This window comes from Amblyraja radiata, chromosome 12 (assembly GCF_010909765.2).
Source record: "Amblyraja radiata isolate CabotCenter1 chromosome 12, sAmbRad1.1.pri, whole genome shotgun sequence".
Lineage (NCBI taxonomy): Eukaryota > Metazoa > Chordata > Chondrichthyes > Rajiformes > Rajidae > Amblyraja > Amblyraja radiata.
This window is the reverse complement of record NC_045967.1, coordinates 695,619-720,541: the sequence shown is the minus strand read 5'-3', so window position 1 is coordinate 720,541 and position 24,923 is coordinate 695,619. Positions and strand designations below refer to the sequence as shown.

Below are 24,923 nucleotides of genomic sequence, written 5' to 3'. Positions count from 1 at the left end.
ACTGCAGCTGGATAATGAGAATTTTCCACCTAGATATTTGAGGCAGAACCAAGTTCCACAACATTATTATTCTTCTAGGTTGCAATTCAAATGATCCATGAAATACTTTGCACATTTCCCACCCCGACACCCGCAGAATCTGTTTTAGGGGCACAGATGAGGTAAGATCCTTTCAGTGTTTCCTATACAAGAAGAAAAACAATATTCTCCAAGTCAGCAAACAAGAAAAGTATCAGTAGGACAAATAGGCAGGTTGAAATCTATGACTTGGATTAGAGATTGGACACAAATAACTTCAACAAAGGAAATAAATTATAGACTTCTTACTAGTTTAGTAGGGGGGGGGGGAGTCTGATGTTATAGACTTTATAGAGTTCTGTCAACAGCCTTAACATGATTTGGTGCTAAGTATTCCAAGCTTAAGGATCTTTAAAAAGAAAGAAGGTTGAGAAATATTAGGAATTATAATATTGATAAATATGCTATAAATAACTCCAACAAAGGTCATGTATGCTTATCAATGAGCGTTATGCAGTTAAATTACTGGATAAGCATCTGAAGTTCTGGGCTATTGAGCCAGAAACATAAATACATACTCAAGCATATAGCTGTGAGATTGTGGTACAAACTGCTTCAGTAATATTCTTCAGAGAAGGAAATCTGCCACAGTGGTCTGGCCTATGTTTGACTCCAGACCCATAGAGAGTTTTAGCATTTGACCTTTAAGGAACAATCAGGTTGGAAACAAATCCTATCATAACCAAATACATATATGTCCTGTGAAATTTTAAAAAAATGAGAGCAATCAGAAAAGTAAACAGTATAAATTTAAAAATTGCAAAGGTAGCAAAAGAAATCAGAGCATATTTAAGGTATAAGTGCATTATGCCCAAAAACGCACCCATTTCGGGACCCCCCCCCCCCCCCCCCCCGAGTGACATCACAATTCACTCGCTAGGCAGGACGGGACACTCCGGGAGGGAGGGGTATTCCAGCGCACACAGTGACGTCACAACGCACTCGAAAGGCGCGGCTAATTTCTCCTCATTCTTTCCTCTTCATTCTATGTCTTCAATCCATAGAGGGGGTGGGTAGCAGAGAAGGAGGGGGGGTAGAGAGGGAGAGGGAGGGGGGTAGAGAGGGAGAGGGAGGGGAGTAGAGAGAGAGGGAGGGGAGGCGGAGGGGGGTAGAGAGGGAGAGGGGCAGAGAGAGAGGGAGGGGGTAGAGTTGGGGGGGAGGGAGGGTAGAGAGGGAGGCGGGTATAGAGGGTGGGAGTGAGGGTGGATAGAGAGGGGGCATCTCCCTCCTCCACCCCCCCCCATCTCACACCTCCCCCCCCCCCCCCCATGTCCCTCTTCCTCATTTCCCTCATCCTACCCTCACTCCCATTCCCTAGGTCCCAGAGCAGTGCCAGGGCCTGGAACTCGGCCTGGTTCTCGTACTCAGCCTGGCCCTGGCTGTAGACTCCAGCCGTCAGCTCGGCCGCTGCCTGGGCTATAGTGCAAGCTATGACTTCATCTATGGGTTCGTCCCTGACCACGGACACAGGCTCGTCCTTGGTTCCAGCAGTGGCTTCTTTCTCGGCCCCGGTCAGGGCCAGATCCCAAGCCCCGGGCTCAGCTCTCCAGCTCGAGCATCAGGCTCGGCTCCAGCCAGAGCACCACCCTTGCCACCAGCCGCTGCATGAGCGCTGGAGTGCCCCTCCCTCCCGGAGTGTCCCGTCATGCCTTGCGAGTGCGTTGTGACGTCACTGGGTGCTCTGGAATGCCCCTCCCTACTGGAGTGTCCCGTCCTGCTTTGCGAGTGAATTGTGACGTCACTCGGGGGAGTCCCGAAATGGGTGTGTTTTTGGGCAGTTTTTAAAACTTTAGACGATTAAAAACGTTTTGAAATATAGGTGGGAATGCGACAGGAAGATTTTTATTGCCTCGTCGGGAAATATTTGAGTAGAATGTATGAAAATGGGAAGGCTGTGGCCTAGCGTTTGGAAAAAAATAGGAATTAACCATGTTGTGCCCAGATGACACACACACACACACATATACATACACACAAACAAGATAAGAGTTTTAGTTATAGACTAGACCAAGTGCAGACCCGTTGGGTCTGTTTCCGCAACGGCGTTTGCGGGGGGGGGGGGGGGGGGGTGTGAGAAGAGGGGAGGGAGGGGAGAGGAGGAGGAGGAAACGGGATAGATTTGGGAGGGAAAGGAGAGCGGGGTAGGAGGTGAGAGATGGGGAGAGAGATGTGGGGGAGGGGGGATGGGGAGGAGAGAGGGAGAGGGGTGGGGGAGAGAGGGGAAAGAGTGGGGAGGGAGAGTGGAGGGGAAGGGGGAGAGAAGTGGTAGAGTGGGGAGGGAGGGAGGGGTAGGGGGAGTGATGTACCTGCCTTCTCTCCATACCCCCAGATCCCTTTAGCCAACGCAGCCATTCCCTACCCGTAACCCCCACTGGGGGGGGGGGGGGCGGCATCACACACACTAACCACCCCCACACACAGAGCTGGAAAAGTGTATAAACACCGTTCCCTACCTGTAGCCCCCAGCGGAGACGTGGTTGTCGAAGTCGGGTCCCGGCCGTCTTAAAATAGCGTATCTTGAAGTTGTCGAAGTCGGGTTCGTCTCGGCAACGGGGGGGGAGGGGTGGCGGGGTGGCATCACACACACGAAGCATCCCCACACACAGAGCCTTAAAAGTGTAATGCCCCAACGCAGCCGTTGCCTACCCGCAGGCCCCACGGGAGACGTGGTCCTCGAAGTAGAGCCGTTCCCGAAAGGCCGTTTTTAAATGGCGTCGCTTGAGGTTGTGCTGCGGGCGCCAGCAGCCGTTATGGTCGCTGGCCAGCAGGAGGCGACAAAATGAGTGAGTGGGGCGGGGGGGGGGGGGGGGGGGGTGAAGGTTTTAATGAAAAAAATGGACATAAACATAACGAAATGTAATGAGGAGTGGATAGCTGGAAGGGAAAGTGAAATGTCTACTGAAATGGCTGCTTGTATGGGTGAGAAGCCAGTTTGTACTCTGTACTGTCACTATGGCAACGATGTATTTGAGCATTGGGCATTGTGACATCACACGATGGAACGTTCACCATTGGCTGGGGCTCCTGCATAGGCATATGTAAATGAATCCATTCCGATTGGACATATGTGAGCATTGGGCATTGTGACATCACACGATGGAACGTTCAGCAGGGGCTGGGGCTGGTGAAGCTTCTGTGGGTGAGAAGCCAGTTTAGTTTGAAATTTTGGGGGGGGGGGGGGGAGGATCTGATTAAAAACGTGTACTTAAACACGACGAAATGTAATGAGGAGCGGATACCTAGAAAGAAAAGTGAAATCTCTACCGAAATGGAAAAGACGTCGGCGATTCTGCGTCCGGTTTCGGAGTTGCAGGGAATCAAAGGAAGAAATGCGGCCGGAAGCCGTACATGTAAATGGATCCGTTCCGATTGGACGTCCGCGAGCGTCGGGCATCGCGATTGGACGTCTGCGAGCATCGGGCATTGTGACATCGCACGGCGGGAACGAATCGAAAGGCAGGAAGGGTGGACACAAATAACTTCAACAAAGGAAATAAATTATAGACTTCTTACTAGTTTAGTAGGGGGGGGGGGGGGAGTCTGATGTTATAGACTTTATAGAGTTCTGTCAACAGCCTTAACATGATTTGGTGCTAAGTATTCCAAGCTTAAGGATCTTTAAAAAGAAAGAAGGTTGAGAAATATTAGGAATTATAATATTGATAAATATGCTATAAATAACTCCAACAAAGGTCATGTATGCTTATCAATGAGCGTTATGCAGTTAAATTACTGGATAAGCATCTGAAGTTCTGGGCTATTGAGCCAGAAACATAAATACATCCTCAAGCATATAGCTGTGAGATTGTGGTACAAACTGCTTCAGTAATATTCTTCAGAGAAGGAAATCTGCCACAGTGGTCTGGCCTATGTTTGACTCCAGACCCATAGAGAGTTTTAGCATTTGACCTTTAAGGAACAATCAGGTTGGAAACAAATCCTATCATAGCCAAATACATATATGTCCTGTGAAATTAAAAAAAAATGAGAGCAATCAGAAAAGTAAACAGTATAAATTAAAAAATTGCAAAGGTAGCAAAAGAAATCGGAGCATATTTAAGGTATAAGTGCATTATGGTCCTGGCAATACGACCATATCCAGATAATGTACTGGAGTGAAATAGAATCTTAGGGTATACTGGACTGTGCAGACCCCGAGGTCTAGTATTTTTTAATCGTTTAAAGTTGTCACATTCCCACCTATATTTCAAAACTTTTTAATCGTTTAAAGTTGTAAAAACTGCCCAAAAACGCATCCATTTCGGGACCCCCCCCCCCCCCCCCCCCGAGTGACATCACAATTCACTCGCAAGGCAGGACGGGACACTCCGGGAGGGAGGGGTATTCCAGCGCACACAGTGACGTCACAACGCACTCGAAAGGCGCGGCTAATTTCTCCTCATTCTTTCCTCTTCACCCTCTGTCTTCAATCCATAGAGGGGGTGGGTAGCAGAGAAGGAGGGGGGGGTAGAGAGGGAGAGGGAGGGGGGTAGAGAGGGAGGGGAGTAGAGAGAGAGGGAGGGGAGGCGGAGGGGGGTAGAGAGGGAGAGGGGCAGAGAGAGAGGGAGGGGGTAGAGTTGGGGGGGAGGGAGGGTAGAGAGGGAGGCGGGTATAGAGGGTGGGAGTGAGGGTGGATAGAGAGGGGGCATCTCCCTCCTCCACCCCTCCCCATCTCACACCTCCCCCCCCCCCCCCCATGTCCCTCTTCCTCATTTCCCTCATCCTCCTCCCCTCACTCCCATTCCCTAGGTCCCAGAGCAGTGCCAGGGCCTGGAACTCGGCCTGGTTCTCGTACTCAGCCTTGCACTGGCTGTAGACTCCAGCCGTCAGCTCGGCCGCTGCCTGGGCTATAGTGCAAGCTATGACTTCATCTATGGGTTCGTCCCTGACCACGGACACAGGCTCGTCCTTGGTTCCAGCAGTGGCTTCTTTCTCGGCCCCGGTCAGGGCCAGATCCCAAGCCCCGGGCTCAGCTCTCCAGCTCGAGCATCAGGCTCGGCTCCAGCCAGAGCACCACCCTTGCCACCAGCCGCTGCATGAGCGCTGGAGTGCCCCTCCCTCCCGGAGTGTCCCGTCATGCCTTGCGAGTGCGTTGTGACGTCACTGGGTGCTCTGGAATGCCCCTCCCTACTGGAGTGTCCCGTCCTGCTTTGCGAGTGAATTGTGACGTCACTCGGGGGAGTCCCGAAATGGGTGTGTTTTTGGGCAGTTTTTAAAACTTTAGACGATTAAAAACGTTTTGAAATATAGGTGGGAATGCGACAGGAAGATTTTTATCGCCTCGTCGGGAAATATTTGAGTAGAATGTATGAAAATGGGAAGGCTGTGGCCTAGCGTTTGGAAAAAAATAGGAATTAACCATATTGTGCCCAGATGACACACACACACACACATATACATACACACAAACAAGATAAGAGTTTTAGTTATAGACTAGACCAAGTGCAGACCCGTTGGGTCTGTTTCCTGCAACGGCGTTTGCGGGCGGGGGGGGGGTGGGGGGTGTGAGAAGAGGGGAGGGAGGGGAGAGGAGGAGGAGGAAACGGGATAGATTTGGGAGGGAAAGGAGAGCGGGGTAGGAGGTGAGAGATGGGGAGAGAGATGTGGGGGAGGGGGGATGGGGAGGAGAGAGGGAGAGGGGTGGGGAGAGAGGGGAAAGAGTGGGGAGGGAGAGTGGAGGGGAAGGGGGAGAGAAGTGGTAGAGTGGGGAGGGAGGGAGGGGTAGGGGGAGTGATGTACCTGCCTTCTCTCCATACCCCCAGATCCCTTTAGCCAACGCAGCCATTCCCTACCCGTAACCCCCACTGGGGGGGGGGGGGCGGCATCACACACACTAACCACCCCCACACACAGAGTTGGAAAAGTGTATAAACACCGTTCCCTACCTGTAGCCCCCAGCGGAGACGTGGTTGTCGAAGTCGGGTCCCGGCCGTCTTAAAATAGCGTATCTTGAAGTCGTCGAAGTCGGGTTCGTCTCGGCAACGCAGGTCGGGGGGAGGGGTGGCGGGATGGCATCACACACACGAAGCATCCCCACACACAGAGCCTTAAAAGTGTAATGCCCCAACGCAGCCGTTGCCTACCCGCAGGCCCCACGGGAGACGTGGTCCTCGAAGTAGAGCCGTTCCCGAAAGGCCGTTTTTAAATGGCGTCGCTTGAGGTTGTGCTGCGGGCGCCAGCAGCCGTTATGGTCGCTGGCCAGCAGGAGACGACAAAATGAGTGGGTGGGGCGGGGGGGGGAAGGTTTTAATGAAAAAAATGGACATAAACATAACGAAATGTGATGAGGAGTGGATAGCTGGAAGGGAAAATGAAATGTCTACTGAAATGGCTGCTTGTATGGGTGAGAAGCCAGTTTGTACTCTGTACTGTCACTATGGCAACGATGTATTTGAGCATTGGGCATTGTGACATCACACGATGGAACGTTCACCATTGGCTGGGGCTCCTGCATAGGCATATGTAAATGAATCCATTACGATTGGACATATGTGAGCATTGGGCATTGTGACATCACACGATGGAACGTTCAGCAGGGGCTGGGGCTGGTGAAGCTTCTGTGGGTGAGAAGCCAGTTTAGTTTTGAAATTTTGGGGGGGGGGGGGGGGGAGGATCTGATTAAAAACGTGTACTTAAACACGACGAAATGTAATGAGGAGCGGATACCTAGAAAGAAAAGTGAAATCTCTACCGAAATGGAAAAGACGTCGGCGATTCTGCGTCCGGTTTCGGAGTTGCGGGGAATCAAAGGAAGAAATGCGGCCGGAAGCCGTACATGTAAATGGATCCGTTCCGATTGGACGTCCGCGAGCGTCGGGCATGGCGATTGGACGTCTGCGAGCATCGGGCATTGTGACATCGCACGGCAGGAACGAATCGAAAGGCAGGAAGGGATCCGGACGCCAGCCGGACGGATGGGGCGAGACTTTTATATAATAGATAGATAGATGGATGGATGGATGGATGGATGGACGGACGGACAGACGTACAATGATGCAAGAATCCATGATATGTTTATCAAATACATACTAGTCCCACTTTTAATTATCACAGACTGAGAGGCATAGCATAGGAATACAAGAAATAGAAGCAAGAATAAGCCGCTTTTGTTCTTCAAACAAAACTATTGTAAACTTGGATGTATAATCCAAAAATGTTTTGATTATCCGTTTGTAGGCTTGTTTTTGTGATGGTCTGCAGTCTCTGCTCTAGCACACAGCAAGATTTGGTGACTGCATCCCTGAAAAAGCCATAGCCAGTGGAGGTACATTTTCCTGCCATGTCTATTTCATTATGCCAGGGTTATTTCACATGTATATCCAGCAGGCCATCACACATACTTATCCTCACATAATTTTTTTTCTCTGTTCAAAATCCAACACCAGCACTTGGAGTTCTTTGAATTTTGCATGGTCAATATTGTTTGCAGTGGCAATTGGAATACAACTGGCAAAGGTTTACAAGAAACACTGCTTAATCTGGAAGAGCAAAATATAGAATTCTAGAATTTAATATGTATGATTCAATATTAGCAATCAATCGTTGAGTTCTTCGGCAAATAAGGATCTAATCGAGCAATATGGCAAATGAACCAGGAAATCATTTAAAGTTGCCGATATAATCGTGGAGTGTGCACAAATGTCAGTGCAAATGCAAATTGCTTACTCTCAAAACATGTCAGTAGGTTTTCTTCCACGAAATCTGGTCTTCGATACCCAGTGCGTTAGTCAAGCACGGTTACCATGCATGATTAACCATATAAGCCACCACTTGGAGTTAAAAAATTATGTCAACAAAAGGCTAAGCAGTTGGCCTTTCACTTAGATAATGGGCGAGCTACTCAAAATAAAACAGTTTTAGTGTATTTGTATGTACGCACACAAAAATATAGCTTGCATGCTTGAATGGAGTTTAAGGTTAATTCTTCTAGACCAGTTAATTTCTAAATAAAATTTGCTGGTCTCTGTAAGACACAAAATGCTGGAGTAACTCAGCGGGACAAGCAGCATCTCTGGAGAGAAGGAATGGGTGACATTTCGAGTCGAGACCCTACTTCAGACTCTCTGTTTGGTCGGTTCTCCTCTAGCTACAGGCAAGGTCCCAGAGTACTGGCAAGTAGTAAATGTTCCTTTATTTAAAAAGGGAAGTAGAGAGAATCCAGGCCCAGTGAGCCTTTTATCAATGGTAAGGAAACTATTGGAGAGGATTCTTCGGGACTGTGAGGATAGCTGTCAAAGTATACAGTGGGATATACATCAGCTGCAGAAATGGGCGAAGAAATGTCAGATGGAATTAAATCCAATCAAGTGTGAGGTGTTCCTCATTGGGAAGTATAATGTATGGGGAAAATAAATATACAATTAATGGCATGTCTCTCAACAGCATTGATGTACGAATGTTAATTCCGGATGTAAACTTACCCCCCTAGTCTGGTTCAGTCAAACACCGAATACGAGCACTGGAATTCCAAAAAATACCGCGAGACCCATCCTCGTTAGGCAAGGCAACTTTATTTATATAGCACATTTCATACACGAGGCAGACTCAAAGTGCTTCACGTAAAAACATGTCATACAATAAAATGAAATAATAAAATGAAATAAAATAGAAGAACTAAAAGAAAAGAAAAGCAAACTTAAAAATGCATTATAAAAAGTGCAAAAGTTAAAAGTGCAATGTAGTTAAGATTTAGCTGAAAGCTAAAGTAAACATGAAAGTTTTCAGTCTTGTTTTAAAAGTGGTCAAAGTTGAGGCAAGTCTTAAATCTTCAGGAAGTTTATTCCAGCTATTTGTTGCATAGTAACTAAATCCTGCTTTCCCATGTTTTGTATTTACTCTGGGAATCACTAACAGATTGGTTTCAGAAGATCTTAGCGGTCTAGAAGGCTTATATAGTGGAAGCATGTCAGTGATATACTTTGGTCCTAAACCATGTAGTGATTTATAGGTGAGCAGCAGGATTTTAAAATCAATTCTCTGACATACAGGGAGCCAATGTAAGGATTTAAGAATTGGTGTAATGTGTTCAAATTTTTTGGTCTTTGTTAGAACTCTAGCAACAGTGTTCTGAACAAGCTGTAGCTGCCTGACAGTTTTTTTCGGAAGACCTGCAAGGAGACCGTTACAATAACCTAGCCTACTAGTAATAAAGGCATGTACAAGTTTTTCTAAGTCTTGAGCTGACATGAGTCCTCTTAATCTTGCTACGTTTTTGAGGTGATAGTTGGCCGATTTTGTTACTGATTTGATGTGACTGTCGAAATTTAAATCTGAATCCATAATGACCCCAAGATTTCTGGCTTTGTTTGAAGTTTTCAGGGACAGAGAGTGAAGGTGTTGGGTTACTTTAAGCCTTTCTTTTTTAGCACCAAAAACAATTATCTCTGTTTTGTCCTTATTTAGTTGGAGAAAATTTTGGCACATCCAGTCTTTGACTTGCTCAATGCACTGGCACAACAGATCTATGGGGCGATAGTCATTTGGTGATAGCGCTACATAGATTTGAGTGTCATCGGCATAGCAGTGGTGGTCAATATTATTATTTCGCATGATTTGCCCTAGTGGGAGCATGTAGATGTTGAATAAAGAGGGCCCTAAGATCGAACCTTGCGGGACTCCACACGTCACGTTGGTTGGTTCTGATACAAAGTCGCCAATGGAAACAAAATAGTTCCTATCTTGTAGATATGACCTGAACCAACTTAAGACTGTGCCTGAGAGCCCCACCCATTTTTCCAACCTGTCCAAAAGTATTGAGTGATCAACAGTGTCGAATGCAGCACTGAGGTCTAATAGCATTAATATTGAAACTTTGCCAGAGTCTGTGTTAAGACGGATGTCGTTTACAACTTTAATAAGGGCGGTCTCGGTGCTATGAAGAGGTCGAAATCCTGACTGGAAGTTGTCGTAGCAGCCAGTTGAAGCCAGGAAGTGATTAAGTTGCTGGAGGACAACTTTCTCAATGATTTTACTTATGAAAGATAGGTTTGATATTGGTCTATAGTTGTTAATAATAGAGGCATCTAGGCTCCGCTTTTTTAAAAGAGGTTTAATAACTGCAGTTTTCAAGGCTTTTGGAAAATTGCCTGATTGAAGAGAGCTGTTAACTATTTGCAGTATGTCTATTGCTAGGCAGTCAAAAACATTCTTAAAGAAGTTGGTAGGTAAAGCATCAAGGCAGCAGGTGGATGGCCTTAGTTATGTCACCGTTTCCACAAGAGTTTTAGAGTCTATGACATTAAAGCATGTCATCATTGCCACGTTACCTTTGCCTAAACAGGGCGGTGATCCAACATTTTTGTTTGAAGCGGTGATATTGATGGCACGTCTGATGCCATCAATTTTATCTGTATAAAATAATGCAAACTCATTGCATTTCTGCGTGGAATGGAGTTCAGGTGGTATTTGTGTTGGGGGGTTGGTCAGTCTGTCAACAGTTGCAAATAGGATTTTTGCCTTATTAGTGTTGTTGTTAATGATATTGGAGAAAAATGTTTCTCTAGCACTTTTTAAGTCTAAATTGTTACCACTTACTCAAGCTCCACACAGCCTAGCACAAATAGAACAGACCCAATCTCATCGGCCCACCTCTTTATACCCCTCAAAATTAAAGGAACAAAAGTACTTGGGGGAGACAACCCCTACAAGCCAATTACTGATACTGGCCGCAGAATACATAGAATGACTGCTCCCCAGCCCAATCATACAATAGCACTTAACATAGTTTCAACACATAGCACTTAGGGGGAAACACTTCCATTAAGTAAAGAAACATTATCACTGGATAAAGAAATATCTTTGGTGAGGCCACTCTCCTGGACCAATCACAATTAACGGCGGGAAGGCACTGCGACATAATTGAAACCTAACATTTCCCCAACCAATCCCAAGCATGCTTTTCTGCAGAATCGCACACATATTAATAACTTGCAAGCCATCTGGACAGAAACCTCTCTGCGGGGGGGGGGGATCTGCGAATCCCCTCCCCCTCCCCCCGATCGGCCCTCCCTACTCCCTGTCTTGTGTCCAAACACCAGGATCTCTCTCCCTCTCCCTCCCTCTCTCTCTCTCCCCCTCCCTTTCTCTCTCCCTCCCTTTCTCTCTCTTTTTCTCTTCCCCCCCTCTGATAGGGCCTGCTTTTGGCAACCTCCTGCTGCGGTTACCGTTGGCAACATCCTATTGTGATGTCATTGTGGCACTCGGCAGCTTGGGAGCCAATTGTGATTGGTGCACTGTGAGCGACATTGTGACATCATCATTTGAAGCTGCTTTGAAAAAGGCTCTCTGTTAGAAGCGGTTTTTGGCTTTTAAAAACTTTAATCGTGAATAACTTGTGAAATATAGGATGAAATCTTAAGTGATCCTCATTAAGACGTGGAGAGAGAAAAATGTGAGAGAATACGTAAAAAGTTAAGCGCTAGCACGTAGCGTTTGAGGAATAACCATATAACCATATAACAATTACAGCACGGAAACAGGCCATCTCGGCCCTACAAGTCCGTGCCGAACAACTTTTTTCCCTTAGTCCCACCTGCCTGCACTCATACCATAACCCTCCATTCCCTTCTCATCCATATGCCTATCCAATTTATTTTTAAATGATACCAACGAATCTGCCGCCACCTCTTCCACTGGAAGCTCATTCCACACCGCTACCACTCTGAGTAATATACAAGAAAAACAAACATACAACACTAGATGAGACTTTTCTAGGTATAGAGATGTGCAGAGCAAGTTGTTTTTTACATGGGATGGTGAGTGCCTAGAATGCGCTGCCAGGGGTGGTGGTTATAGCAGATAACCTTAGTGCCGTTTAAATTACTTTTAGATAGATATATGGATATAAAGGGAATGGAGGAATATGGGTTATGTGCAGGTTGGTTATGATGCCAAGTGATGTGTAGGTTATGATGGTCTTGGTATCATGTTCGGCGTAGACATTGTGGACCGAAAGTCCTGTTCTTGTATTGTACTGTTGTATGTTCTTCTTTGTTCTAAGACCAGTACAACATTGGGAGAGGCTAAATTGAACTTGTTTTCCAAAAGTGCTTGTCCAGGCCCAACAGTAGTCAGGTGGCAAGGGTTCTGTGGGATCAATAGTAGAATCTATTTTTCCTGGTTCATTTTGAAGGATTTAATATGCTTTATATGTAAAATCTCGGCGCCTCGCGGCAGCGGCCTCTGCAGTCCGTCTGCCTTTTTAAAATTTTTGTCCTATTGAGTGTGTAGTTTGGTTGTAGTTTATATATTGTTTTTAGCTGTGTACATAGAAACATAGAAAATAGGTGCAGGAGGAGGCCATTCGGCCCTTCGAGCCAACACCGCCATTCATTGTGATCATGGCTGATCGTCCCCTATCAATAACCCGTGCCTGCCTTCTCCCCATATCCCTTGACTCCACTAGCCCCTAGAGCTCCATCTAACCCTCTCTTAAATCCATCCAGTGACTTGGCCTCCACTGCCCTCTGTGGGAGGGAATTCCATAAATTCACAACTCTCTGGGTGAAAACGTTTTTTCCCCACCTCAGTCTTAAATTACCTCCCCTTTATTCTAAGACTGTGGCCCCTGGTTCTGGACTCGCCCCACATTGGGAACATTTTTCCTGCATCTAGCTTGACCAGTCCTTTTATAATTTTATATGTTTCTATATCCCTCATCCTTCTAAACTCCAGTGAATACAAGCCTAGTCTTTTCAATCTTTCCTCATATGACAGTCCCGCCATCAAGGATGTCCTTCCTCAAATTAGGAGACCAAAACTGTACACAATACTCCAGATGTGGTATCACCAGAGCCCAATACAACTGCAGAAGAACCTCCTTACTCCTATACTGAGGATTCTCTTGTTATGAAGGCCAACATTCCATTAGCTTTCTTCACTGCCTGCTGTACCTGTAAGCCAACTTTCAGTGACCGGTGTACAAGGACGCCCAGGTCTCGCTGCACCTCCCCCTTACCTAACCTAACCCCATTGAGATAATAATCTGCCCCCTGGTTTTTGCCGCCAAAGTGGATAACCTCACATTTATCTATATTATACTGCATCTGCCACGCATCTGCCCACTCACTCAACCTGTCCAGGTCACCCTGCAACCTCCTAATATCCTCTTCACAGTTCACATTGCCACCCAGCTTTGTGTCATCCGCAAACCTGCTAGTGTTGCTCCTAATTCCCTCTTCCAAATCATTAATATATATGGTAAACAGTTGCGGCCCCAACACCGAGCCTTGCGGCACTCCACTCGCCACTGCATGCCATTCTGAAAAGGACCCGTTCACTCCTACTCTTTGATTCCGGTCTGCCAACCAATTTTCTATCCATGTCAACACCCTACCCCCAATACCATGTGCTCTAATTTTAGTCACCAGTCTCCCGTGCGGGACCTTACCAAAGGCTTTCTGAAAGTCTAGATACACTACATCCACTGGCACCCCTTCATCCATTTTACTTGTCACATCCTCAAAAAATTCCAGAAGATTAGTCGAGCATGATTTCCCTTTCATAAATCCATGTTGACTTGGACTAATCAATCCTTTTACTGCTATCCAAATGCCCCATTATTACCTCTTTAATAATTGATTCCAGCATCTTTCCCACCACCGAAGTCAGGCTAACTGGTCTGTAATTCCCCGTTTTCTCTCTCGCTCCTTTCTTGAAAAGTGGGATAACATTAGCTATCCTCCAATCCACAGGAACTGATCCTGAATCTATTGAACGTTGGAAAATGATCACCAATGCGTTCACTATTTCTAGTAAAATTGCCCTGAATCCGGAAGTGGCAGCTCTGCCCTAGCAGCTGCAGCTCGCCTGCAGTCCGTCCGTCTGTTTTTTTTTTGTTTTTTTTTTTCTTTTGTCCTGTTTTAGTTAATTTTTAGTTTATTGGGTTGTGTATGTGTGGGGGGAGGGGAGAAACATGTTTTTGGTCTCTTCCTTCGGGGGGATGCGACCTTTTCTTGTCGTATGCCCCGTCTCGGTCTCTGTCTAATGGCGTGTGTCTAAGGCCTAATGGAGGAGCTGGCGGCCTCCAACTGGAACCAACCTCGAGGCACGGAGGCAGAGCCAGCCAGGACTTACGCGAAAGTGGCCGACTTCGGGGCTGTGGTGGCTGTTCCGGCGGCGGCGGCCCGACTTCGGAGCCTCGGAGGCTCGGCCGCAGGCCCAGTGGACGACATTGTCGGGAGCTCGCAGGTCACAGTTTGGTGATCTGTTTTTCCGGAGCTCCCGCAGCAACGGGTTCGTCCGCTGGACTGGAGGGCGGCAGCTTCGACCGCCCCGGGCCACGGAGTTTGAACCAGCCCGTTCGCGGAGCTCGGATTCAGCCGCGGGACTGACTTACTTACTATCACCCGGCGGGGTCACAACATCAGAAGCCTGGATCGCTTCAGCGCAGAGGGAGAACAAGGAGGGAAGAGACAAGGACTTTAAGACTTTTGCCTTCCATCACAGTGAGGAGGTGCCTGGTGGACTCACTGTGGTGGATGTTAAATCTGTGTTTATTGTGTGTTTTTGTTATTTTATTCTATGTTATGACTGCAAGGCACGAAATTTTCTTTCAGACTGAAAAGTCTGAATGACAATAAAGGATACTTGATACTTGACAGAGCCACCTCCCTGAGGACCCTGGGATGCAGACAATCAGGCCCAGCGGATTTATCATCCTTCAGTCCCATTAGCCTACCCAATACTATTTCGCGCTTAATGAACATTTCTTTCAGTTCCTCTACCCCCTTAGATCCTCTGTCCTCCAGTACATCTGGGAGATTGTTTGTGTCTTCCTTAGTGAAGACAGATCTGAAGTACCTATTCAGCTCTTCTGCCATTTCCTTGTTGCCCATAATAATTTCACCTGTGTCTGCCTTCAAGGGACCCACATTAGACTTTGCTACTCTTTTTCCCTTAACATATCTGAAGAAGCTTTTACTGTCCTTCTTTATATTCTTGGCCAGCTTCTCTTCGTACTTCATCTTTTCAGCCCATATTGCCCGTTTTGTTTCCTTCTGTTATCCTATGAAAGTTTCCTAATCCTCTGTCTTCCGGCTACTCTTTGCTGTGTTATACATCTTTCCTTTTAGTTTTATTCTATCCCTAACTGTTCTTGTCAGCTACGGTTGCCTCCTACTCCCCTTAGAATCTTTCTTCCTTTTTGGAATGAAATGATCCTGTGTCTTCCGGATTGTGCCCAGAAATTCCTGCCATTGCTGTTCCACCGTCATTCCTGCTAGGATCCCTTTCCAGTCTACCTTGGCCAGCTCCCCTCTCATGCCTTCATAATCCCCTTTGTTCAACTGCATCACTGGCAGTTCCGATTTAACCTTCTCCTTCTCAAATTGCAGATTAAAACTATTCATATTATGATCACTTTACCTCGAGTTCTCTTATCATATCTGGTTCATTGGACAACACTAAATCCAGAATTGCCTTTTCTCTGGCCGTCTCCATTACAAGCTGCTTTAAGAATCCATCTTGGAGGCATTCTACAAATTCTCTTTCTTGGGGTCCTGAACCAACCTGATTTTCCCAGTCTACCTGCATATTGAAATCCCCCATCACCATAATGGCATTACCTTTGTTACATGCCAGTTTTAACTCCGCTACACCTTACACCCTACATCTGGGCTGCTATTTGGGGGTCTGTAGATAATACCAATTAGTGTCTTCTTGCCTTTACAATTCCTCAACTCAATCCACAGTGACTCTGTGGGGGGGCGGGAATTTTAAATCTCTTCCCTGTACGGGGGACCCGACCTTTTCCCTGTCGGGTCTCCGTTGTCGTTGGGGCCGAGCACCGTGAAACGGCCTCCAACCGGAACGACCTGGGGTGCCAGTCACAGAGCCTGCGGACTCACCATCGTGGAGCTGGCCGGCTTCGGAGCGTGGAGCTGTGGTGATGCGCGGCTGAGACCCGACTTTGGAGCTTCGGAGGCTCCAGCCGCAGGCCCGGTGGACAGTGACATCGGGAGTTCGCGGGTCCCTGGTGGGAGACCGCTTTTCGGAGCTCCAACAATGGCAACTTCTCCCGCCCAAATTGCGGGGTTGAAAACGACCCGGAGCGGGGCCTTGCATCGCCCGGCGCGGCTTTAACGGCCACAGGACTTGCCATCACCCGCCGGGGGCTCCAACATCAAGACCCAGAGCAGGGCCTTACATCGCCCGGCGCGGCCTTAACGGCCGCGGGACTTGCCATCGCCTGCCGTGGGCTTTAACATTGGAAGAAGAATGGAAAAAGGGAGAGACAATGACTTTTCTTCCATCACAGTGAGGAGGAGATTCACTGTGATGGATGTTTGTGTAAATTGTGTTAATTTTGTGTCTTGTTAATTGTTTCTTGTTGTATGACTGCAGAAAGCAAATTTTGTTTGAACTTCATTTGTGGTTCAAATGACAATAAACGGTATTGTATTATAGTCATCTGGTATGCCACATAGACCACTGAGTAATCAATGCATGTCCAGTACATTGCCGCTGAATGAAAGCAAAGAATGACTACTTCGATCATTTTTAATCAGGTGTCAAAGATATGGAAGAGTAATATAATAGGGAATAATTAAGCAGAACCAGCAGGTAACAAGGTTGAATTTCGTCTTTTAAATATATTTGGATTGTCAGCCAATAAGCTATGTCGCCAAAGATTATTTTCTCTCCAATATTAAATAGTGTCTTGAGTTTCAGAGCCCTTTCAGCTTCTAGGTTTAATCATATTAACATCATATTAACATCAACATGCACTCACATTTGTCGAAACCCTTCATGATTGAGTTCTAAAACATTAAATTCATAGTTCAAAAGTGTTTCCTCTGAAGCCTACCTCTGGACAATCATAAAGATTATAAAAATAAAGACACATGATTTGGCCAAACTCAGTTATACTTCTAAATGATATTGGAGCTTTTGCCTCCATTATTCTTTGTGATAGCTATTCCCTGATTTCTGTATTGCCTTTATTTCCATTTAGTAGCTTATTATCCTCTTGTCATGTAAGTATGATTTAATTTTAAATAGTTTTCAGTTTCATTTAGTAGTAATCAAAAAACAAAATGCTGGAGGAACTCTGCAGCCAGGCAGCATCGCTAGAGGGAATGATGCCTGATCTGCCAAGTTCTTCCAGCATTTTTTCTTGCTCAAGATTCCAGCATCTGCTATCTCCTGCATCTTCAATCAATGTGTTATCTGCTCATTTTTATTCTCCTCAATCTACACTTAGGAATACATATTTTGTAAGATGCCATAATTTAAATTTCACTCATTGCTTTAGAATTATGATTGGATTACTTCCAGTATTTGGATAATTATTTTGTGCCACAGTCTCTAGTACTGAACACCAGCATACTCAATTTGCCTTGTGACCAGAACATTCTGCAGTGCCACCATGATTGCCTCGGACCTGTACTGTATTATTTTCATAATACTTAACAAGAAATGGTTAAGAACAATAATTTTTCATGAATGTTGAATAAATTGTGATGTTTTTAAAATATGTTATTAGACGAAGGGGGGACCCGTCCCCTTAACACGCAGCGGCGTCACACACACACTAGCCCCCCCCCCCCCCCCCCACCCACACCCACACGGGGGGGGGGGGGGGGTTAAGAGGGGGAGAGAGAGGAGGGTAGGGGAGGGGGAAGGAGGGGGGGGAGAGAGAGTGGAGGGGGGAGGAGAGGGGGGTAGTGGGGAGGGAGAGAGGAGGGGGCGGGTGAGAAAGTAGAGGGGGCAGGAGAGAGGGGGGACAGGAGAGGGGGAGAGAAGGTAGAGGGGAGAGAGAGAGTAGGGGGGGGTGGAGGGGAGGGCAGAGGGAGAGAGATGAGGGGGGTGGTTGTGGGGGGGGGGAGGGGGGAGAAGAAGAAGGGGGGGAGAGGAGAGGGGGAGGGGAGAGATGGAGTGGAGAGGTGGAGGGTGCTGCGAAAAGTTGAGAGAGCCCGGGGAGAGAGAGAGCGAGAGAGCTCTAATATAGGGCCCGGCTGTAGATAAAAGCTCTCGGCAGCTCTCAGGAAAACCGAGCCAAGGCGTGAGCGTGCGTCGACCAAAGCTCTCGGCTGCTCTCGGGAGTTCTCGGGAAAGCCATGCCGAGGCTAGCGTTCATCAACCTCTGAAATGCTCGGAAAGTCTTGGAAGCGCCTTCGAAATCCGTAAGGATCTGCAGAACAGTCCGCTTGCTTGTTCTTTCTGCGTCTTTTGAAGAACCTGGGGGGGAGGGTGGTGACGTCACACCTGGAAAACAGTGACCAGCAGGAAGAGCGTTGAAAACTGCGCAGCTTGCCGCGGGGAGCAAAGGCATTGTGACGTCATCCAGCTCACTTCAGCACGTTAGATTTCAAAAAAATGTCAGATTGGTGAACAACTTTAGTAAAAAACTCAGGAAATAATGAATCAAATTTTCAGATGAGGGGATTTTCGAGATCACGAGGTAAATCTCTACCGGAATATGTAAAAAATCTCACTGTTAGCGAGTCGGGTTTTCGTGGAGATGTGAATGACATATCATAAACACACACAGACACACACACACACACACACACAAACACACACACACACACCACCCCCCCCCCCCCCCCCCCCCCCCCCATGGACCCAAACAGTCGTTGCAGGTGGAGCAGAGGGCCACGTGCACCTCCTCCAACCTGATCTATTGCATTTGCTTCTCTATGTGTCAGCTTCTCAACATCAGTTAGACCAAGCATAGGCTTGGCCATCGCTTCGCCCAACACCTCCGCTCTGTTTGTCATAACCAACCTGATCTCCCGGTCGCTCAACACTTCAACTTCCCCTCCCGTTCCGAATCCGACCTTTCTGTCCTGGGCCTCCTCCATGGCCAGAGTGAGGCCCACCATAAATTGGAGGAGCAGCACCTCATTTTTCGCTTGGGTAGTTTACACCCCAGTGGTATGGACATGGACTTCTCCAATTTTAGGTTGTCCCTGCTTTCTACTACTTTCCCCTCCCCGTCCCAGCTGTCCCACAGTCCACTGTCTCCGCCTCTTCCTTCATATTCTCTCCCCCCCTCCCCGCGCCCATACATCAGTCTGAAGAAGGGTCTTAACCTGAAACGCCACCTATTTCTTTCGCTCCATAGATGCTGCCTCACCCGCTGAGTTTCTTCAGCATTTTTGTCTAACATACAGACGTTAGTATTTTTAGCCTGTAATAACACAAATAAATGTAAGTGTTAAAAAGACCTTTATTTTTGTATATTCTGTGGATAAATAAAAGTTTGTTATTGTGAGCCGGAAACTCTTAGCCTCCTTTTCTCCATTGACACATTTATTTTTATAATGCTCTTCCATTACACTAGGTTACTTAGGAACATAACTATCACATTATAACAGAACTACCTCAAAAGTATATTTTGAGTAAGAACTTGTCTCTGTAATCTCTAAAAGTTGCCATTTGCAACAAAAATTGCAAACACAGTTGGAAACTGAAACAGTTTGAACAGAGAAGGATTTAATTTAATGCTGTGTGCACAAAGCACAGAAAATATAATGTTTGAGTATATAAACATATTTCACCAATAATGAACACCTATTTTGAGGGAATTGTATGACCTGGACCCTAAATTTGGATTTTACGTGGGGCTCAATCACTCTCTTAATTATGGCTCAGATCACGACAGCACAAAAAAATATCGTAGAGCATTGTTGAATTTCTTGAACAAGTTAGTTTATTCATAGCCTTAACAATATAAACTGGGAAGCACTCTGAGAGGACCCGAAGTGCTTCACTGACTCACAAGATGTACTGATTTAATGGTTGGCAACACAATGGGTAAACGCAAATTTTACATTTATGAAATAATTCACCAATAATCACCATTATGTAGTCTTTCATCTTTGTTTTATTACAGCTGGAATTACCTCTTGCTAACTGATTGCTAGGACCTCTCCTTGTTGATCAGAATTCTCTCATTTGTTCTGCAAATGGATGTCATAAAGCGACTCTTATCTTATTGAGGAAATATATAATAGAACCGCTCGGAAAGTGACTTTTATATAAGTTAGGTAATTTGCAAAAGTCAAGCTTAAGGTTTTCAGAAACACATAAGTCCTAGAGAAATAAAGTGCAAAGAGACACATGCAGCGAATGGATGAATCAAAGCATCTGAACCTGCATAGCTTGGTTTGTTGCTTTGGGGCAATTATATCGCTGGAGGAAATTGTATTTGATATGATTGTGTTGAAGAGTGGATTAATGAATAGGGCCTCTCCTTGGGCCAGAGGTCGTCTGCTCTTTCTCTATGGCACATTCTTGAGCTGTGAGATTTATGCTGAGTTTGAGACAGAATTCAAGGCTGAGAGATAATAGACTCTGTAATTTAGCTTTGGCTAAGTTAAATTATAATGAGATTGGGATAAAGGATGGGATGTGTGTGAAGGGGAGTAGTTGCTTGGAGAGGAAAATAATTAGATTGATGGATATGTGACCTTCCTATGTTTATAGAAAGTCGAAAAAGCAGATGTAATTCTGATGTAATGGTCTGAGTTGTGAATTTACGCTTTGTTCTGTAATATTTGTAAACTACATTGTAGTGAGATTGGAAATCCAGCTTCCAGATAGTAGGAAAGGGGCTGCAAATTAAAATGAAGTTGTATCCTTGCACCAAACACTTATTAATTAAGTTGACAGATTTACGACCCATGTATGCTTGGTTGGGAGGTGTGTGCGGGTTTTGAACTTAGAAACTGTAATTCGGCAAACTCATATAATTAATGTTTTAATACATAGGTAATAGTATTTTAAACTGTGTAAAGTGGTAGTGACACATGACTTCACAGGTGTTTGTAATTGCTCAGGTGTGTTTAATTCCTTCACTCCATCGATGCTGCCTCACCCGCTGAGTTTCTCCAGCATTTTTGTCTACCTTTGTAATTGCCCAGGTGTGTTTAATTGCCTCCTTAATGCAGGTATAAGAGAGCTCTCAGCACCTAATCTTTCCTCCAGTCTTTCCATCTTTGGAAACCTTTATTGCTGTTTTTCAACATGAGGACCAAAGTTGTGCCAATGAAAGTCAAATAAGCCATTATGTGACTGAGAAACAAGAATAAAATTGTTAGAGACATCAGACAAAACATTAGGCTTACCAAAATCAACTGTTTTTGAATATCATTAAGAAAAAAGAGAGCCCTGGTGAGCATACTAATCGGAAAGGGACTGGCAGGCCAAGGAAGACCTCCACAGCTGATGTCAGAAGAATTCTCTCTATAATAAAGAAAAATCCCCAAACACCTGTCCGACAGATCAGAAATCCGCACCTGACTCTTCAGGAGTCAGGTGCGGATTTGCCACTGACCACTGTCTGCTGAAGACTTCATGAACAGAAATACAGACGCTACACTACAAGATGCAAGCCACTGGTTATCTGCAAAATTAGGATAGCCAGGTTACGGTTTGCCAAGAAGTACGTAAAAGAGCAACCACTGTTCTGGAAAAAGGTGGACAGAAGAGATGAAGATTAACTTATATCAGAGTGATGGCAAGAGCAAAATATGGAGGAGAGAAAGAGCTATCCAAGATCCAAAGCATACCACATCATCTGTGAAACACGGTGGGTGGGGGTGTTATGGCCAGGGCATGTATGGCTGCTGAAGGTACTGGCTCACTCATCTTCATTGATGATACATCTGCTGATGGTAGTAGCATAATGAATTCTGAAGTGTATAGACACATCCAATCTGCTCAAGTTCAAAACTCATTGGCTGGTGGTTCATTCTACAGCAAGACAATAATCCCAAACATACTGCTAAAGCAGCAAAGAAAATTTCAAAGCTAAAAAATGGTCAATTCTTGAGTGGCCAAGTCAATCACCCGATCTGAACCCAGATGCGCATGCCTTTTATATGTTGAAGAGAAAACCGAAGGGGACTAGCCCCCAAAACAAGCATAAGGTAAAGATGACTGCAATACAGGTCTGGCAGGGCATCACCAGAGAAGACACCCAGCAACTGGTGATGTCCATGAATCGCAGACTTCAAGCAGTCATTGTATGCAAAGGATATGTAACAAAATACTAAACATGACTACTTTCATTTACATGACATTGCTGTGTTCCAAACATTGTGGTGCCCTGAATGAGTCTATGTATAAACACTGCTGTAATTTCTACACGGTGAAACCAAAATGTATAAAAATGACCTTTATTAAAATCTGACAATGTGCATTTTAACCACATGTGAATTTTTCTATTACAATTCTCACACAGAAGCAAATAAATATATGATGAGTCTTTGTCCCAAACATTATGGAGGGCATTGTATATATGGATTTTGGATTTCAGCAAAGCATTCAACAAGGTTCCACATGGTAGGCTGCTCTGGAAGGCTAGATTGCATTGGATCCAATGAGAAATAGCTGAATGTATAGAAAATTGCTTTCATGGATGGAAGCAGAGCGTGATGGTGGAAGGTTGCTTCTCGGACTGGAGGCTGGCTGTGTGCCTCAGGGTTCAGTGCTGGCCCATCACTGTTTGTTATCTATATCAATAATTTGGATGAGAATGTACGTGGCAAGATTAGCAAGTTTGCAGATGATACAAAAGTGGATGGTATTGCAGATTGGCCTTCAGTCAGAGTGTTAAGTATAGAAGTTGGAAGGTCATGTTGCAGTTATATAAGACGTTAGTGAGACTGCATTTAGAGTATTGTGTTCAGTTCTGGGCACCATGTTATAGGAAAGATGTCAAGTTGGGAAGGATGCTGAGAAGATATTCAAGGATGTTGCCAGGACTCGAGTGCCTGAGCTGTAGCGAAAGCAGGCTAGGACTCTATTCCTTGGAGCGTAGGAGGATGAGGAGTGATCTTATGGAGGTGTACCAAATCATGAGGAATAGATTGGGTGGACACACAGTGTCTCTTGCCCAGAGAGGGGGAATAGAGAACTAAAGGGTGAAGGGGGAAACATTTTATAGGAATTTATAGGAGGGTAACTTTGTCATGCAAAAGGTGGTGGGTGTTAATGCCAGCGGTGATAGTCTATCGCAACGTTTAAGAAGCAATTAGACAGGTCCATGGATAGGACAGGTTTAGAGGGATATGGGCCCAACGCAGGCCAGTGTAAATAGGACATGTTGGTCAGTGTGGGCAAGTTGGGCCGAAAGACCTATTTCCACACTATGTGACTCAAATATATAAAAACAATGGTGGACATATTCAGAGCACATTAAACCTGAAATTGATGATTAAAAAACCCCAAAACTGGCTATTAAAAAGCAGAAAGCTGCTTAGATGTTCCAGCTTTCAGATGACATCCCTCTCCTTCTCCCTCTTTTTTTTGTGTGAAGGAATGTGGAGGGGACGGTATAAATAGGTGCACATCGAGGTGAGGCAGGGGTGGAGAGCAGGAAGTGTGTATGAGGGAAGAAGCAAGAGAGGGAGGGTTACACAGTTACCTAAAATTGGAGAATTCAATTCAATGCAATTGGGTTGTAAACTACCCTAGAGGAATATGAGGTGTTGTTTCCTCCAGTTTCCACGTGGCGGAATGGAGGAGGCCCAGGACAGAGAGGTCAGTATGGTAATGGGAAGGGGAGTTAAAATGGTTAGCAACCAGGAGATCCAGCAGGCCTTGGTGGACCGAGCATGTGTTCGGCAAAACAGTCGCCAAGTCTACACTTGTTCTTGCCGATGTACAGGAGGCCACACCGGATGAGGTTAGATGAGGTGCACATGAACTATGTCTGGGTCCCTGGATAGAGGTGAGGGAGGAGGTATAGGGACAGATGTTACATCTCCTGCTGTGGTAGGGGAAAAGCACCTGGGGTTAGGGTGGTTTGCGCGGGAAGGGATGTGTCAACCAAGTAGTAGCGGAGGGTGTGCTTTAGACAATAGACAATAGGTGCAGGAGTAGGCCATTCAGCCCTTCGAGCCATTCAATGTGATCATGGCGGATTTCTCCGAGATCTTTGGTTTCCTTTCACACTCCAAATAGGTGCAGGTTTGTAAGTTAATTGGCTTGGTATAAATATAAATTGTCCTTAGTGTGTGTAGGATTGTGTTAAGTGCGGGGATTCACTGGTCGGCACGGAATCGGTGGGCCAAAGGGCTTGTGTCCATGCTGTATCTCTAAACTAAACTAAACTAAACTAAATTAAAGAGCTGCATTGAGACTTCCTGACTCTTGTACCCAATCCCCTAACCAATGAAGTATGGTGTCATGCATATGCATGATGTGGCAGGCCCATTGGAGTTGGCTGAGTGCAATCAGAGTCTTGATGCTGGCATGTTCGAGAGGATGTTGAACTTTACTTTAGACTTTAAAATTCAGCATATATAGATACAATGCGGAAACAGGGCCTTTGGCCCACCGTGTCCACTCCAACCAGCGATCACCCAATACACTGACTTTACACTAGGGACAACTTACAATTTTACAAAAGCCAATTAACCTACAAACCTGCATGTGTTTGGAGTGTGGGAGGAAACCAGATCACCTGTCGAAACTCTTGCGGTCACAGGGAGAACATGCAAACTCCGTACAGACAGCACCCGTAGTCAGGATTGAACCCGGGTCTCTGGAGCTGTAAGGCATCATCTCTACCACTGCGCCACTGTGCTGCCCCTAATGACACATTGACTTGTTTATCCTATCAATGGATTTGGAGGATTGTGAAATTAAGACACTAATGATAGATCTGCAGATAAAAATAATGAAGATAGACACAAAATGCTGGAGTAACTTAGCGGGATAGGCAGCATCCATGGAGATGGGTGACATTTCGACTCGAGACCCTTCTCCTCTCCAGAGCTGCTGCCTGCCCTGCTGAGTTACTCCAGCATTTTGTTTCTTCGGTGTAAACCAGCGTCTGCAGTTCCTTCCTAAAAGTTAAGGAAGGATGAGCAGTTTCCCAGACACCTGCGTTT

The 24,923-nt window shown here is 45.9% G+C and overlaps 1 protein-coding gene across 1 annotated transcript in view; it reads left to right on the top strand.

The window, feature by feature from the left end:
- Window positions 1-24,923, top strand: part of ar (androgen receptor) — a 246,996-nt gene that overhangs the window by 88,256 nt on the left and 133,817 nt on the right.